The following is a 17,358-nucleotide window of genomic DNA, read 5'->3' on the forward strand; positions in this document are numbered from 1 at the left end:
CTTATACTGCATCAAGTACGCATGTTTCATTTTTAGATGTAAATGTAATAAAAATTATTGATAACACTATCTCTACAAATATTCATATCAAAGAAACTAATATCCACCAATATGTAGAATATTCTTCATGTCATCCCATGTCATGTAAAAACGGTATACCATATAGCCAGGCCAAAAGATACCGACACATTATTTCAGATGATTGTCATTTACAAAATTCTTTGAATAAATTACGGACTTATTTCCAAAATAGAAATTATCCTACATACATAATTGATTCTGCGCTGAACAAAGCCTTTAATCTTACTCAACATGAGGCTTTAAACACAGCAGAATGTAAAATAGAGAGAGATGTAATTTCTTTCATAATACAATATAATCCTTCATTACCTAATATAGGTCGTATAATTAACAAATATTATAGTCTCCTAAATTTATCCAATAAAACTAGCGTCAAATCACTTTTCAAAATTAAACCAGTTCTCGCTTATAGAAGACCCAAGAATTTGCAAGATTTTTTAATCAGAACTAAACAGACAGAAAATAAAAAAAATACACTTTTCGTCATCTAAATATAACAGACACCGGTGTTCTCAATGTGCAAACATAAGAGAAATTACTTCTTTCAGTAGTGCTAATACAAAAGAGGTATTTTCTCTACGCGATAACACTAACTGCATATCAACTGATGTGATTTATTTAATAACCTGTAAAAAATGTAGCATGCAATATGTTGGACAAACACTACAACAAGTTTCTAAGAGAATGAATAATCATCGCTTTCATATAAAAAATTTATAGAGATCCTCAGTTTTCCTCTAATGTTTCAACACACTTTAACACCAATAATCACTCTCTACTTGATTTTTCTTTCATGCCAATAGATATTGTGCATGGTGACATGAATAGACTCATAAAAGAAACTTATTGGATATATAAGTTAGATACTCTGTATCCTAATGGACTTAATGCTAATGCACTATATCAAATCGTATAATTTAAAGTGATATATTGTATATCCTTTATAACAATATAATTATATGTATGACTGTTTGTCTCTAGTTTATTTTAATATTTTACTAATTCAAGTTTCATTAGAGACTCGTGTATCTTTTAGATCCTGTCATATATAATTGTTATGATGATGCATATCATTTATGACGTTACGTAATGACGTAATTGTTGTTTTAAAATAAAAGACGTCATCCGTTACTTTCAAAAAACATTTCGTGCCTGAAGAAGCACACATTAAATGCGAAACTCGTTGCACAGAATTTTCGGCGTTTCTGTTGTTTTTTTTAATCACAAAACATTTTGGAAAGATTTATATAACTCGGTTTACCGTACGTGAGACATTTCGCCATGGTTAAAGTTTTGAAAATGTTCAATTTGGAAACGTTCGTGTTTTATGTTTCTTGATAGGGCAGTTCTATATGTGTCATAAGCACAACGTGTGATGTTCATTTAATATTGTACTTCACATTTTTCTTGATTTTCTCTTATGAACGTTATCACATTAGATGCATAAATGTCTCGGAGACAGCACCGTAACATACCTTTTACTTGTCATGTAACTTTTCACTTTCCCAACATTTCTGCGTATGCATTTTATGTCATGTAAGATAAAAAAGAATACAATTTAATCAGTTCCAATACGACGAGATGGTGAGTAAAGAGAGGATAGACAACTACACAGACAGACAGTAAATATACGGACAAAAAACACTAATATAAATGGGGAGGACTTACATTGGAATATAGACGGCTGCCTTGTTCTTGTTCCAGTAGGGATAATTATGCAAATATTCATCAATTTCATCATGCAAGGGCCCTGCGTTTTCATCAGTTATCAATGGGAATTGGCTTTTCCTCAACAACTTTTCTTTTTACATTCGACACACCCTCATGAAATTTATTATTCAAGAAAACACAACGAGGGTGAGGATGCCACCACAGAACATGACACAATCTAGATTAAATAGATTGATACATAATAAAATCTGCTCTAACATCACGTAATAAAACAGTAACCCAAGGGTTTAAATGTCATTAAACCTAATATCAGCTAGGGAATTCAGAGTTTAGAACTATCTTAAGTTACCATTGATATAGTTATGATATCCAACGATAATCTAGAGATTTGAGATCATCTGTAATTTAGAGAAAGTGTTTACAGCGAATCTAATTCATGAACGTGTCTCGAATCGCATGATGAGAAAAGACAAACATTCTCTTATCTTTCATGACCTTCATAGTGTCCTCCAGCAGAATCAATATCATCTGGAATTAATTTCTAAATGCTGCTTTAAGAACGTCTCTACCCATTTATTGTGCTTGCCTTATATACAATAAATAGTCCAAGAAGGCAGGTGTTCATTCACGTAAGACAATAGTGCGGCGCGAAAGAACAAATGTACATGTATCCACCCTAGTGTTGAACCAATTTTCTAACTATAAGGTCATGCCAGTACAGATATATAGCTAGAGTAACAGACATACCATAAATGACAATTATTCGTTTGATTTAGCTTTTACGCAATAGTGAAAATATAACTGTCTGTAAGGTATTTTATCGCACGAGATTAAAAATTAGACTAAATCATCAGCCTCATATTTTACTATTTAATAAGTGAATGTATTGAAAGTTGTAACACACGGTATGCGCAGAAGCTGCACCGATTGTTCTTTTGAGGATAACACATAACTGGTAGTAGTTCCAATATACAAATATTTCTGCTATTTCATGACTTTTTAATTTGACGAATTCTCCTTTTCCTCTGTGAATATTTCTTCAAACGTTTGACCAACTCACCGAAAAAGAAATTACATATCAAGCAAACGTTCCAATGTCATTACAAATGACAGCTTAATGTTCTCACTGATAAGGTGCCAGTTTAAAAAAATAATGTTTGTTGGTACATAAATTGATAAAAATGTTATAAACGTCTATAATGAAAGTTTCAACTGCTCAACCAAGAGGTTTACAATTAGCTTTGGCTACCACTGATACAATTATGCTGCCCGACAATGATCAAGAGACATGCCATTTTATTTAATTTGATGGAAGTTCTCAGAGTAAATCAGTAGCAAGAAACTAATTAGATAATTAGTGTAGACAGATATTGTTTGTGCACGTAGATGGCCTTCATAAATAGTATAATTATTTAGAAGGATTCGATAATAACATTGCTGTATAATAGTGTACATTCATCTAATCAGAATTTATAAAAATTCTCATTTTCAATTTTCTCAGTATTGCAGTCTACTTTATTTTTCACTTTGTTCTGGCAAGTTTAAATTTCTGCAATTCCTATAAAGTCACAAAACACGCAAAAAATCAATCGCAATGAAATTTTGTCATAAACGGTATGTCTGTCTCTCTTGTTTGTCACTTTCTCTTCCCCTCTCTTGTGACTTCCGTATTTACAATTGCAGTTGTGCAAACATCACTGACCATGTCATCGTCGCTTTCTGCAGATACATGTTAGACTCTAAGCTGTGAATTTTACTAAGTACTTCAGACAGACAGCGTAGTCTAAAATTTTCTGGCGAGTTTTGCATGGGAAAATTCAAAAATAGATTTCATTCGTTTTATCTATATCAGTAATTAACAGAGTTCATTTACTTCTCTGCCAGGCGATGTAGCTGCTAGATAATTAAACACATACTTAAGTTTTGTTTGTTCAATGAGATGGACCATTGACGTAACATCTAGCCGTGAATATGATCTAATGTTTCATGTTACACAAACCAAACCCATTTTCTCCAAGCAATGTGCTCACTAAGTTGAATTTTAAAATCTAAGTACAAATGTTTTAAAGTTTGTATATTTTAATTACTACAACGTTATAACTGCAATTGCGTTAATTGATAATTGTAGTGAAAATTTCCTTAAGGTCAGGACATAACCATATGATCAGGCCAAGTTGAATTTATTTCCGTATAAACTTAATGGAAAACTACTTTATACCATTTTCTATAAATAGAGTCTCGTGCAAAGTAACTAATGTAAGAACTGATACGGAAGACATACACACTGCATGCCTCTAAAATGAAAAAATAATGTTGGTGGGTTTATATCGTATTCTACAAACAGAATAAGTTTATTTTGACATAATCAAACAGCGTGTATTTTTCTGAAAAAATAAATCATTCTTTCTTTGACTGGATTTAAACTAATTATGGCGAAAAGTAATGTTGCATGTTCGCAAGATCGTAGTCTTTCACTGCAGCTGATTACAAATGTAATTAAAGTTATCGATAAATAGATATAGGGATTGGTAGGAGGGGTTTAAATGACTAACATTATAACAAATGGACCCAACGTACTACAATGCAAGATGACAACCCTGATAGATCCCTCCCCTCCACGATCGTAACTATTAATGTTGAACGCTTACTTCGTTTGCTCTCGGACTCCCATTACTATAAAAATGTACCAATAGTCTTAATTTCGTTTGTAAGTAACTCTGTATGTAGCCTTAACACTAAAATGGATTTAAAGGAACCAAACTTCTTTATTCCGAGTCCTGTCAATAGAGAGTAGGCCAATTCACATTGAACTCGTCTATGAAAACATCAAATCCAAGAATCATTTGTATGTCCAACAAAACAACACATCCTATGCTTTGAATATTGGGCTTCTATGCAGAACAGGTGTCACTTTGGATAAAATATTTAGACATTGATGCGGAATGTTCAAACCTTATATCGTCTGCCAATGTGGTATTGCTTGTTTGATGTTGACGTAGCTATCACGTTAATGATAGAGAATCCCCTGTTCTAAAAATAACAACATTGCTGAAGCTTTCAACAACAATTCGTACGCTTAAATAAGGCTCTAACCTGATGCAGGTAACTTCTATAAAAAAATTTCATATAAAGTACTGCAATTATAAGGTTAAATGTTGTTGTTTTTACCCTGATTTTATTGCGGTATAAATTATCAGTTGCTTACTCACAGCAGGGCGGGTGAACAGACTCTAATAGGTATACCCTGGAATTGTCATACCCTGGAATTGTAAAAAATTTATTACCAAAATTTGGTACAAACATGGAGTCGCGCCGCCCTGCTGCTATACATAGGGTAAAATATTTTATCAAGGCCGATTCGATATCTTGTTTAAAATTTATCGTCATAAATTAAAATTATTAATATATCAATAATAAATGGATGTTGGAGAAGCACATTCTGCTAGATTAGCACGAGAACGACTAGAAGCAATAAAGAAATATCTTCCAGTGAGAGATTCTGTCAGAAAGGTTTAGCGGAGTCATCTGAATTGCTATTTAAACCCATTACAACAACTACTGAAAGAGTTATATTGGGAGATATTAAAGATCATGAGGAAAGAAAAAAGGGTATTCTTCCAGTATTAAAACAGGCCGTAGCGCAGGCTGAAAAAACTGCATTAAGAACTAAAAAAATAAAGGGAATTTTACGGGATCTTCCAGCTGACATAGCTGCAGCTCAACCTCAACTTGCTGAAGAAACACCCGATGATGATACAGATCTAATACCTGAGGATGATGTGGAACAAACCATGGCTAAAGTTGATATAGCCGAAAAATTTACCGAAGATAGCATTAAGGGCATAAAATCAATTAAAAACATAAATGATTTAGGTGAATTTGCTTCGATAAGTTTTGATCGACGAAATGAGGTTTTAAAACTCGAATATGCTAATAAACCTATGGATCGCGAAAAATGGTACAAGTGGATATATCGTATACGTTTTGGACTTAGCCAGGCTAGATCATCTGATCCCAGATACATTTTGTTTAGTAAAGCAATAGATAGTTATCTTGAAGAAATACAAAAACCACAAGCACAGTTTTCCTCACCAAAACAACAACCTCCATCTTTGCAAATGCAGCGAAAATTAATACCTCAAGAATCAGAACTATACGAAATATTATCAACACCTGTGAGGATATTTACCAATGATGCTCTTGATAATTTTGAAGACAGGGATAAATTAATTAATATTGCTGCGTTTGGTTATGATTATAGAGATAGATATCTAAAACCAGAATTTATTGATAAAATAAAACCTAATAATTGGACTCCTGCAGTATATTTTGCTGCTATGGGAACGAAGGTTAATTTAGAGGATCCAGATTATAAACAATTTAGAAATGAAGTGCAAACATTAAGGACACAACCTCAACGACCACAATCTACAGAAGAAGAGTATTATGATACACCACAGTCTCCTGGTGCTACCGGTAGTGGTTTAGGAAATAATTCTATTTGTCCCGATAATATCTTCAATGATGTATCACGATTAGAAGTTCTTATTGGAGGAAAACGAGCTGGCAAAAACTCATCAGAAATAATTAATGAGGCAACTGATATCTGCAGAAGACTATTTCAAGGTGGTATCATGAATATTAGTGTTTATCGAAATCTCATTGATGAAATCGTTGATGATTACAGTGACTAGTTGTTAGATAAATAAATAATTAAATAAAATGATCGTACACATAAATCATCGTAAACCTATACCTGTTCGCGGTTACCGATGTACAGAGTTACTTACCAAAATGGATTCGGTGATGATGTTAAAGGTTTTATCACAAGGATAGCTCCTAAGGCAGGACCTATCGCAAAACAATTATCAATGAAGGCAATGGATTTTATTCGTGATAAAGCCACTGCTGCTGTTGGTAATGTTGCTAGTAAAGCGTTCAATATCATCAAAGATAGACTAGAAAATTTAATACGCCTGAAAAAGCAACCGGACAAATTGCCTAGCGCTGGTGTGATTCCGGTCAAATTGCCTAGCACTAAGATGATTCCAGTCAAATTGCCTAGCACTAAGATGGTTCCGGTCAAATTGCCTAGCACTAAGATGGTTCCGGTCAAATTGCCTAGCACTAAGATGGTTCCGGTCAAACTGCCAAGCACCTCGGTGATGCCTAGTGATGTTAGTAAGGTAATAAATGATGCAGCAAATCAAAAATTAACAGAGTTGATAAATCAAGAGGCAGAAAATCAAAAACTAGCAGATTTAATAAATCAAGGAACCGAACGAGCAAATACAAGTCTGATATCGGGAAGTGGTCTTCATCTTAGAAGATAACCAATTTATAATAAAATGTTTAATCGAATATCCGACTCAGCTTTCAACATGGATGAAGGGGTGGATACAGATGAATCAATACGCGAGTATCAATATTATTCATATGATGCATATGATGCAGTGATGCCAAATCAACCTGGACGAGTTGAACTACGGGTTCATGATACAAGCAGATATTTTCTACCCTGTGAAGCATTTATTGAGGTTGTGGGTGAAATTACAAAAACAGATAATCTCGCATATGGAGACGATGTCAGAATTGCTCTCGTCAATAACCGTGTTATGGCATTATTTAAAGGTGCTATATATATGACTGATGGAAAAGAAATTGAGTCAATTTATAATGATGTTGCTACAACGATTATAGGTCTAGCGAGGTATTCAGACGATTATACTAGATCAGCTGGTCCGACTATGATGTTTGCCAAGGATAATTCTGATTACGTTGATCACAGACCATATGATATAAGACGACCAAAAAAAGAAAAACCACACACTGCCGCTGCTGTGGGTAGTAATGATAATTTTAATTTAGGATTTGCTACGCGTAGAAAGATGTTAGATGGTAATAATAAGCGGTTCTTATGTGCAATTCCATTAACTCACAATTTTGGATTTTGTAGAGGTTTCAAAAAGGTTTTTTTCGGAGCTAAACACACAGTTGTTCTTTATCGAAAGGATACTAGTAATGATGCTATCTGGAGAGAGGGTGGTGATTGGTGATGCTGGTAAAGTAGTATTATCTAAACTTACACTATGGATGCCAGTGATGACTCCATCGCTCATTGAAGAAAAGAAAAGCTACTTTCTTTTATGGATCAAGGCGGTAAATCAATAATGTCGTGGTTAACAACAAATACTGATAGTATCACTAGTAAAGTAACTGATACTTTTACTTGGCATATATCATCACAGCAAGGTAGTTCTGCACCAAGACATATCTTTATTGCTTTTCAGTTGTCTAATCGATTCAACGAACAAGGAAGAAATCCAATGATATTTGATAAACTTAAGTATCATTGAGAATAAATGGACATCAAGAACCATCTGAGGAGATATCATTAGATTTTACTACTAATTCACTGGCGCCTGCTTATCATCGTTTAATGAGTTATATGGGACAAGATCAAAATGTTGATAGCGGTTTACAAATATCACAATTAGATTTCACAACATTTTATCCGATTTATTATTTTTCACTTGAACATATTGATTTAGTAAAACAGTCCGTCGTTGACATACATTTCCGAGCTAAAATATATAATGCGGGTCCTGCTGATTTTAGAGCAATCACCGTCATACGTAGCGATAGAACTATGTTTCTCAAAGGTATTGGTGGACGAATGAGAGTAATTGATGCTCCAGTGGAAAAAATGTGAGATTAATTTAAATCAATCGTTTTTATGATAAAATGCCATACGATCATGTTAGTGTGACTCTGACTCCGGGTCAGGTTAAAAAACTTCAATCAAAAACCAAAAAATTCTGTGGAGCAAAAATAACATTAAAAAATAATCAAATTTCCAACGGTGGTCCAAATAAATTATCGCTAACTAAAACTCAAATAAAATTTTTTAATAAAGCGAAATCAGCAAAGACCGGGATTCAAACTGATCTTTCTCCGAGCACCATCAAAGATATGATTAAAGTAGGTGTTTTTTTTTCACACTTCTCGGTTTATTACCCGCGTTGGTTGCAAAAATAGCTGCTGCTGCTCCAATTGCCACAAAGGCGGCTGTATTAGGTGCTGCTGGATACGCCGGTAGTAAACTAGCAGAAAAAATAACAAGAGGAACATATAAAAAAGGGACGCGGCCTAAGACTGCCAGGAACCCCACCATCGTGGTACCCAAAACGTTTTCCACAGTGAGAATCACACCAATGTCAAATCTTGATTTAATTGATGCAGCTAAAAAAATAAAAATAAAATTCTTCAGAGGTGTTTTTATGCGAGATCAGTTACCGAAACAACCGAATCATAACGAAACAGGAATTATAAATCTCGATTCGAGTGTTGGTCCAAGAACCCACTGGGTTGCTTATGCGATAAATCCACGTGAAATTATTTACTTTGACTTGTATGGATTAGCGCCACCACGGGAATTTCTAAGTTATGCACAACAATCGAACGCTCCAATTTGGTATTCGACGTTACCTACACAAACACTAACCGATCCGCCAATATGTGGCGGTGAAGCAATTAATGTTCTTGATGAATTATCAAAATCAACTAAACCATACCATTTGGTCGTTCACGAATATACCGCTGATAAATTAAATCAATCACTGATAAATAATGGTTGATATTTACGGAAGATCTCTCTCATCACGAATGTTAAAAAAAAAAAACCGACGTGGATTTATCAAAGTATGCAACAAAGGACGAGATTAATAATCTTTTAGCGCTATCAGGATTAGATCCATATGAGGTTGTTATTTTTCAGGATCAACACGGAAAATTAAAAACGAGCAATATTAAATTAAATGATATAATTCGACGAAACGAGTATAACACTCACGTGAGTGATTTCACAAATCTCCAGGAAACTATTAGAAAAACTGATGAAACTATTAGAAAAACCGATGAAACTATTAGAGAAACCGATGAAACTGCCACTGCAAAAATCAATGAAACTATTAGAAAAATAGATGAAGTTAACAAAAAACTCGCTGATATCAAGGCCAACATTGACCTGTTTGAGGGAGTTCGAGTATTAATTCCTGGAGTTATTGAAAAAACCGGTCTTATTAAAATTCCATCAGGAATAACCTCGTCACAGGTCAACAACGTCGTATATACGACATCGACTGGATCTTCGGTATGGTCGCAAGAAAATAATACCATCAAATACACCGCAGCGATCACTGGCGTATACAGATTATATGTTTTTAGTTCTGTGAGATTCAGAATAATTACTACAGAATACACCTGGCGACATCCCAGAGATAGGTTTCTCGGATTTTTAACTGTTTTATTAAATAAGGGAATCGAAGAAACATTTACGTTAGAAACCGATAAGACAACAAATCGAACATCATTTTGGTGGTGCATGGAATTTATAGCTGAATCACCTCAATCATTTACTAGATAAAATAAAATAATGAGTACCCCCAATGATGCATCTTAATACAGTTACAATCAAGCGCGTGAGTGGCAAACGTCGCTGAAAAATATCATTGACATGTACACGGGAAAAATAAAAAAATATCGACGACGATTAGTCATCGATGACGTAATTGTTTATTCAGTGTCCACGGCTGTTGCTGGAACCGGTATAATATTACCCGCGGTAACAATGATGGCACCCGTAGTCGTGACAATTTGTATTTCAGCGGCAACAACGATCGCAGGTGTCCTTAATATCATTGCAAACAAATATGTTCTTGTACGAACGAGAAATTATCCGAATATGTGATCCAGTTACACAAAGCAACAGTCGCGTAATCAAAATTATATCTGATTTTGAATTTTCGTCAATGATTAAAATTTATAATCAAGCCGATATTAAAGCTGCAAATATTAATAATGTTGGAATTACTTCAACAGATTGCAACAAACACAATTCCACACAAAACCACGATGATTTCGGTAAGTTCGACTAAGCCAGAATTTAGTGTTAATTTTCCAACTGCAATTCCCGTTGATGAAATCGCGCTAGCACAATTACGAGTGTATCACAGTTGGCCCAACATCAGATCAAAATCATTTGGTAAATTACTATCAAATAATTCGTTTGTGTTCGCAAATAAAAATAAACCTGATGGTACTCCTGATTGTATTGTCGTTGGATTACCAACCGGTAGCTATCATATCGAAGAAATCAATGATGAGTTATTACGCAGAATAAAAAATATCACCGGGGAAGAACCTAAAATAAAAATATCCGCTCACGAACCAACGCTGACCTCGGTCATCGAGATATAATCACCTAATTTTGCCGTAGATATTTATCAGAGTTCAATTAGAACTGTTCTAGGATGGTCTGAAATTCAACCACCAACGCCACAGATACCACCAGAACCCAAAAAATCCGATTATATCACTGACAAACAATCATATCATGATATTGATCCAGATTACAAACAACATTTATTTGGAATAAAAGATGCAACTTGGAGTAGTAAAATTTTCTTCAGAAATAAAAACGATATAATGTGGGAACTTATTATAACTACTTAAGATGAATGAATCTTCAGTACATTTGTTGAACTAAGTGATATCATTGAATATTTTAAATATATTAATCAAGAACATAAACGACAGCTGCAGCTGCTACGACAGTATTTTCAGGAGTGTTTTTTTAATGTATCAGGTTCATGTAGCGAGATTATTAAACGCGTAGAAATACTGAATCAGCTCGGAACCGACATGGAAAATATTAACGAGCGAGTAATTCAGGCAATAATTAATACTAAAGATTTAGACGGCAAACAAAAATTTTTAACCGCGTATTCGCTGACAACGGCGTCGCTGCCAAATTATAAATTTTCCGGTTATAATGCACCCGAATTAAGAAAATCCGTCAAAGATGTCATTGATGAGTTATTTTCTGACATGCTAGCCGCGTGGAGAAAATTACTACCACCGCATGCAGCTATCCTTAGACACAATAATGATCCATCGAGGAGTGGACGGCATATATCCGTAGAAACAGTAAATATAACAACCGTGGTCGCGGTTAATCTTGGTTGTGATATCGTCGAAGGTAATTATAGTACCGACACAGCAATATCAAATCAAGCTCGGCAAAGATTTATTCTTTATTCGTTTTCACCAAAAGAACCACCCGGATATTTAATCTTGCAAGAACCAATCAATCCGGTTTATCTGCGATATCATGCTCGTCTATTATCAAGAACGAATTTTAGATTAACAGATCAATCCGGGAATTTACTTGATCTAAGGGACGAAGCACTAAGTATTAATTTACTTGTAAAATCGTAGACCTTTCCAACCTCTAGTCGTAAAAAAAACAAGAAAAATAGATAAAAATCAATTAAAACTAACAAAATATGATTTTTTTTAAATTTTAACTTTTCGTCGCTATCTAATATTTTTCTTAATAGTCTTACACGAGTATTAATTATCTTTTTTGCTTCGTATTCGTGGGATAATTCTATCTAATTTTTTCATTTGCTCTAGACAAATCGGCAAACTCCTTTATTTGTGTTTCATCCACGGTAGCTAATGATTGATACATCGCAGACTGGATCTTTTTTTTATAAATCTGTATTCGGCTGGTAGAATATATCTTCCTTCGTGTTTATTCTGCACTAGTATTTCAAAATCAGAGATAATTTTTTCAATCATTAATTCATCAGATATTTTTATCCCATTATTTTTTAATCTTTCAATAGCATCAATGACATCGTTGATATTTTCGTCATTCATTATAATATACTGAATATCATATTTCTAAAAGTACAAAATATAATCTGATTTCTAAATTATTGAAATAAAATTATTTTAATGTAATATCAAAGGAACATAAGAAAACCAGCTTCCAAACTTATATGAAAACGCTGATTTGGTTATTTCATCTGCAGCGTGTTTGACCGAACGTGAATTAATACCGAAATATTTTCCAGCAACGTTCATCGACTGAAATATTATTTCTTCATCAGTCTCCATATTTATTGATTTAACAGCTCTTGGTTCTCTACATCCACCGGCGTTTCCTCATGTAGAGTTTTCACTCTGTGTGATCGCTTGAAGGTTTGATATGGAATTATTTAGTTTATTTCCGTCAATATGATCAATTACAAGACCATCTTTGATTATTCCGAAGAAACACTTGTATATAAAGCGGTGATTGAGATAATCTTTCTTTCCGGCTTTGAAATGAAGATAACCAACATTGATATTATTACCAACTGGTTTTGCAGTTTCTAACCACACCATTGCAAGATGCTTCGTAGTTTTCAATGATTGGATGCTTCGTGAATACTTCGCTCATATAGTAATATCATTTGTCTAAATTAAGATTTGCCTGAAAACTTATTTAAATAATCCTCTTCGTATTTGATAATTCTATCGTTGTCATTATTTTTTTTTGTCATAATATCTTTTAAGTTCTCTGTAGCGCTTTTCGCCACAATCTGCACATAATCAAGTTTTTCCTCTGATTCCAGCACCACACCGCATACAATGAGTTGGTCCTGAACCACCCCGACGAATACACTGTAAACTTCTGCATGATTTTCCACAATAATCTAACAAACCGATCATTAACCATTTATTAAATATTTGTCTAAAATATAACATGAATTTATTTGATCTTGATTATGTCGAACACGATTTAAATGACGTTAATAGTGCAAACAAAAAGAGTTTTACGATGATGGAGATCTCATGTGTGGTCTACATGGAAAATTATGAACAACACCATCGGTGTTGACGGTGTTATTGATAATACGATGAATGATACACGAGCGGAAAAAATAATCGATTATATCGGTAGTAATCATCGCGATAAGAAATTTACCTTTAGAATAAAATTTATTGTACAAATGATCGACAATGATGTATGGATTATTCGTGATAAACGTGATCGTGTGGAAAAAACCTGTTATTGTGTCTGGTGATTCTAGACCTGGTCTATTAACTGGAATTGATAAACCATATTACGAACGATCCTATCCTGTAACAGCAGTTGTTTATGGAATTTATCAGCTAAATAATAAACCCGATGTTAAGGATCTCGCTCTAATGAAACTTTCTCCGTCAGGAATAAATTGTGTAGCCGAGCGAATAATGGAATATTTCGCAGACACAAAACGTGGATCAGGTTTAACAGATTTAAGACGTAAAAAAATAATTACATGGGCTGAATCAGTCGCTGAAGGAGCATCAATAAATGATGTTGCTGAATTATCGAGTAAACTAAAATTTCCCATGGTAGCGAAAACTTTATCGGGGGAAATTTTATATGAATCAGTAAAAAAATTTCGAGGAACACCAATCACAATTATTGATCATAATTTACATGCTTGGACGTCCGCTGTAACAATATTTCCACGAGATCGTATTGTAAAATTTTATTCTAATGAGAACATATTTAATTTTATTTACGAAATGAGTAAATCCGATCCTGTGTCGGTATGGTTATTTAAAAGCTCTTAGGAGGAATACGATCAATTTGTAAAACCTAATGGCGATTTATACAGAAATGAATCATTACACGAATAGATAAAAAACTAGAGGAAAAATATTCAATAAATTCAGAACAATTATTAGTTCATTGTTTTACAGTTACATCGGTTGCTGCTCATGCTGCTCGGGGAAAAAATCTATGGAAACCAACAAGAAATGAATTTCTCAAAGATGTCCAACAAAGTTGCATCGAATATGGACAGGGCGGTTTATGGAATACTAAATATAATTACGTCGATATGATATCCGTTGATATGGTCGCGTGTTATCCAGGAAGTTTTTTAGGACTAGGTAAATGTGCTGAATGATTTAAAATATTCGGACATCCTAGCGTGGAGATGACACGAGTATCAATTAATGGTCCGCTGCCAGATTTTCCTTTGACGGGATTCGCTCGTGTAATATCATTTGAATTTGCTAAAAATCTTCATAAAATCTGTTATATTTGGTTTGGTAGACATTTTTCAGAGCGTCGCTGGGTTCATATAGCACTGCTGAGATATATGATTGATTGTTCAATATTAACGTCATTGATGATCGTAGAGGCAATTATATGGTATAAAAACAAACTGATGTTTGGTTACCAGCGGAACATGACGATGGAACAGCTAAAGATCTCGGTAGAAAAATAATTGGTAAATTTACTCAAGGTGGAGCATATGATCACCGAAGACATCATTCACGATTAATCATGGATGATGCTGAATTAGATTTTATAATCGCTGATACCGCTGCGAGAAATATATTTTGTAATCGAGAAAATATTTACTTGTCGTGTGGGGATAAATTAGGTACAGTTGTTAGTTACATAGATGGAGAATCTCCTCAATATACTCATTTAAGATCTTCGATGTTAGCTTATGTTTCTATAAACTTACTATCAATGATAAATAAATTTCCCAATGACGCAGTTAGAGTAGCTACGGACTCGTTTTATATCGATAAAAAACAATCAGCGCTGCTAGAAGGTTTAGTAAGTGATGGTTCATTATGGGGTTCATGGAGAATTAAAAATGAAAATATACTCGGTTATTGCGAATCAGCTGATGTTGTAATTAGGGATAATTATTATCACGATGAGATATCAGAAATTTCGTCGTCTCCATCCGTGTATGATCCAGCATCTAGACATAAAACAGTTAACTTGAACGGTCCAGGTTGTTCTGGTTAAAACAACACGAGTAATAGAATTATTTAGAAACTCCGACGTGATCGTGTTAACACCAACACAAAGACTTGCGCGAGAAATGAAGCAACGAGGAGTTAATTCGTATACTTATCACAGTTTTTTCAAATACAGCGGTGGTACATGGACTTCTGATAGAATGGGAGAGAAATATATCAATAAAGTTATTATTTGGGATGAAATTTGTACTGTGTCGTTGGAAATATTAAAAACATTTCTTGATTGGTTATTATTGAAAAATACAGCTGTAGTCATGTGTGGTGATCACGGTCAACCAAGTCCTATGGATGGAACATCTTCACATAATTGGTTAAAGAATTGTGTTGATTACTACGAAGAAGTTGATACCGATTATAGATCACTTTATGCAGAATTAAGTGAGTTTAAAAAATTAATTCGATTACAACCGAATAAAATTCAGTGTGAATTTATGCGCAGAATAATTTCAGAAACATCCATGAAGGACTTTTTACAATCGTGGAAATCAAATGATTTGATAGTTGCGAGTAGAAAAATAGCCAGAGATACACTTCAGCGGGAATTATTTCAGTTACAACGAGAGAAATTTCCAATGATGCAGGTTCCATTATGTTATCGACCAGCAGATACACGACGACAAAATATTGACTTTGATGTACCAGGACAAGGAAAATGAAATTTAGTGTTGAATGATATTGTTACAGTTAATATTAATTTTGCCGAAGAAGCATTACATATGGATAAATCTCCGTGGACACTTGGATATGCAATGACAATTCATTCATCTCAGGGATTAACTATTTCTGATATAGTTGTTGGGATTGTTGATGATCGCATAGAATGGTCAAATTTAGTTTATTTAGCTGTATCTAGGGTTAGAAAAATATCTCAGTTAAGACGAATTATCCTAGACAAGTTGATAATTAATGATGAAACCGACGACGATGTAATAAGAAAAAAAATATCCAGCTACAAACGATTTGATAAAAAAAATAATCACGAATTTGACCTTGATGTTGAATTTATTATGTCGCTGAAACAACAATAGAATAATCACTGCGCGGGTTGTAATTGTATAATGTTATGGAAATATTAAAAAAATGATTCAAGACAATTCACCGTAGACAGAAAAAATAATCTTCTTGGTCATACACGAGAAAATGTCACGTTGGCGTGTTTGGAGTGTAATCGACGTGCTATTTGAGTGATTTAGGTGGTAATTGAGTATCCTTAGGAACTACTTGTAGTTCTTCACGTGTAAATCCACGTTGAGGAGCAAGTGAATCAAGTATATAAATTTCTGGTCTACCAGCTGATCTCGTCACGGCGGATATTTTATGTGTTGTAATACTCCAAATTTGATCAGTTGCTCTTTTTCTGCCACATTCAAGTTCACCTGGTTTATATAAATATCTCACGATGATGCTACCTAATACGGGTTGTGTTGAAAAATCACGTCGTCGTGTTGGTGTGTATTTTTTGTAAACGCGATGGTCGGTCTCATATTTATGCTCGAGTTGTTTCATTATTTATCGCGGATATATTACATTTAGTAATCTTTCAACCTACTCGTAGGATCTCATATCCTGAATAAATTCCCTCGCATATTGATATCCAAATAACCGCTCAGCAAGTGTTCTATTGAATCGTTCAACAATTGCCTGATCATTATGGATTCCAGTATGTCCTCGTCGTATTTTAACATCATTTTGTTTCATTAAAAATGATACCGCACCTAAAAATTCCCTACCTGGATCAGCCTGAAGTAAATTTAGCCATCGTAGAGGTCCTCGTTGATAAATTTTCTTAAATGCATCTGCTACGTCAACGGCAGTTTTTGTTGATAATGGTTCTGCTTCTTTATATCTACTTGCAATATCAACTACCGTCAGCACATATTTGTATGTTTTTTGATTAATAATATCATGAGGCAAAAACATAATATCAGCTTGATG

The sequence above is a fragment of the Sinohyriopsis cumingii genome, chromosome 4 (assembly GCF_028554795.1).
Source record: "Sinohyriopsis cumingii isolate HCF-2022 chromosome 4, ASM2855479v2, whole genome shotgun sequence".
Classification (NCBI taxonomy): domain Eukaryota; kingdom Metazoa; phylum Mollusca; class Bivalvia; order Unionida; family Unionidae; genus Sinohyriopsis; species Sinohyriopsis cumingii.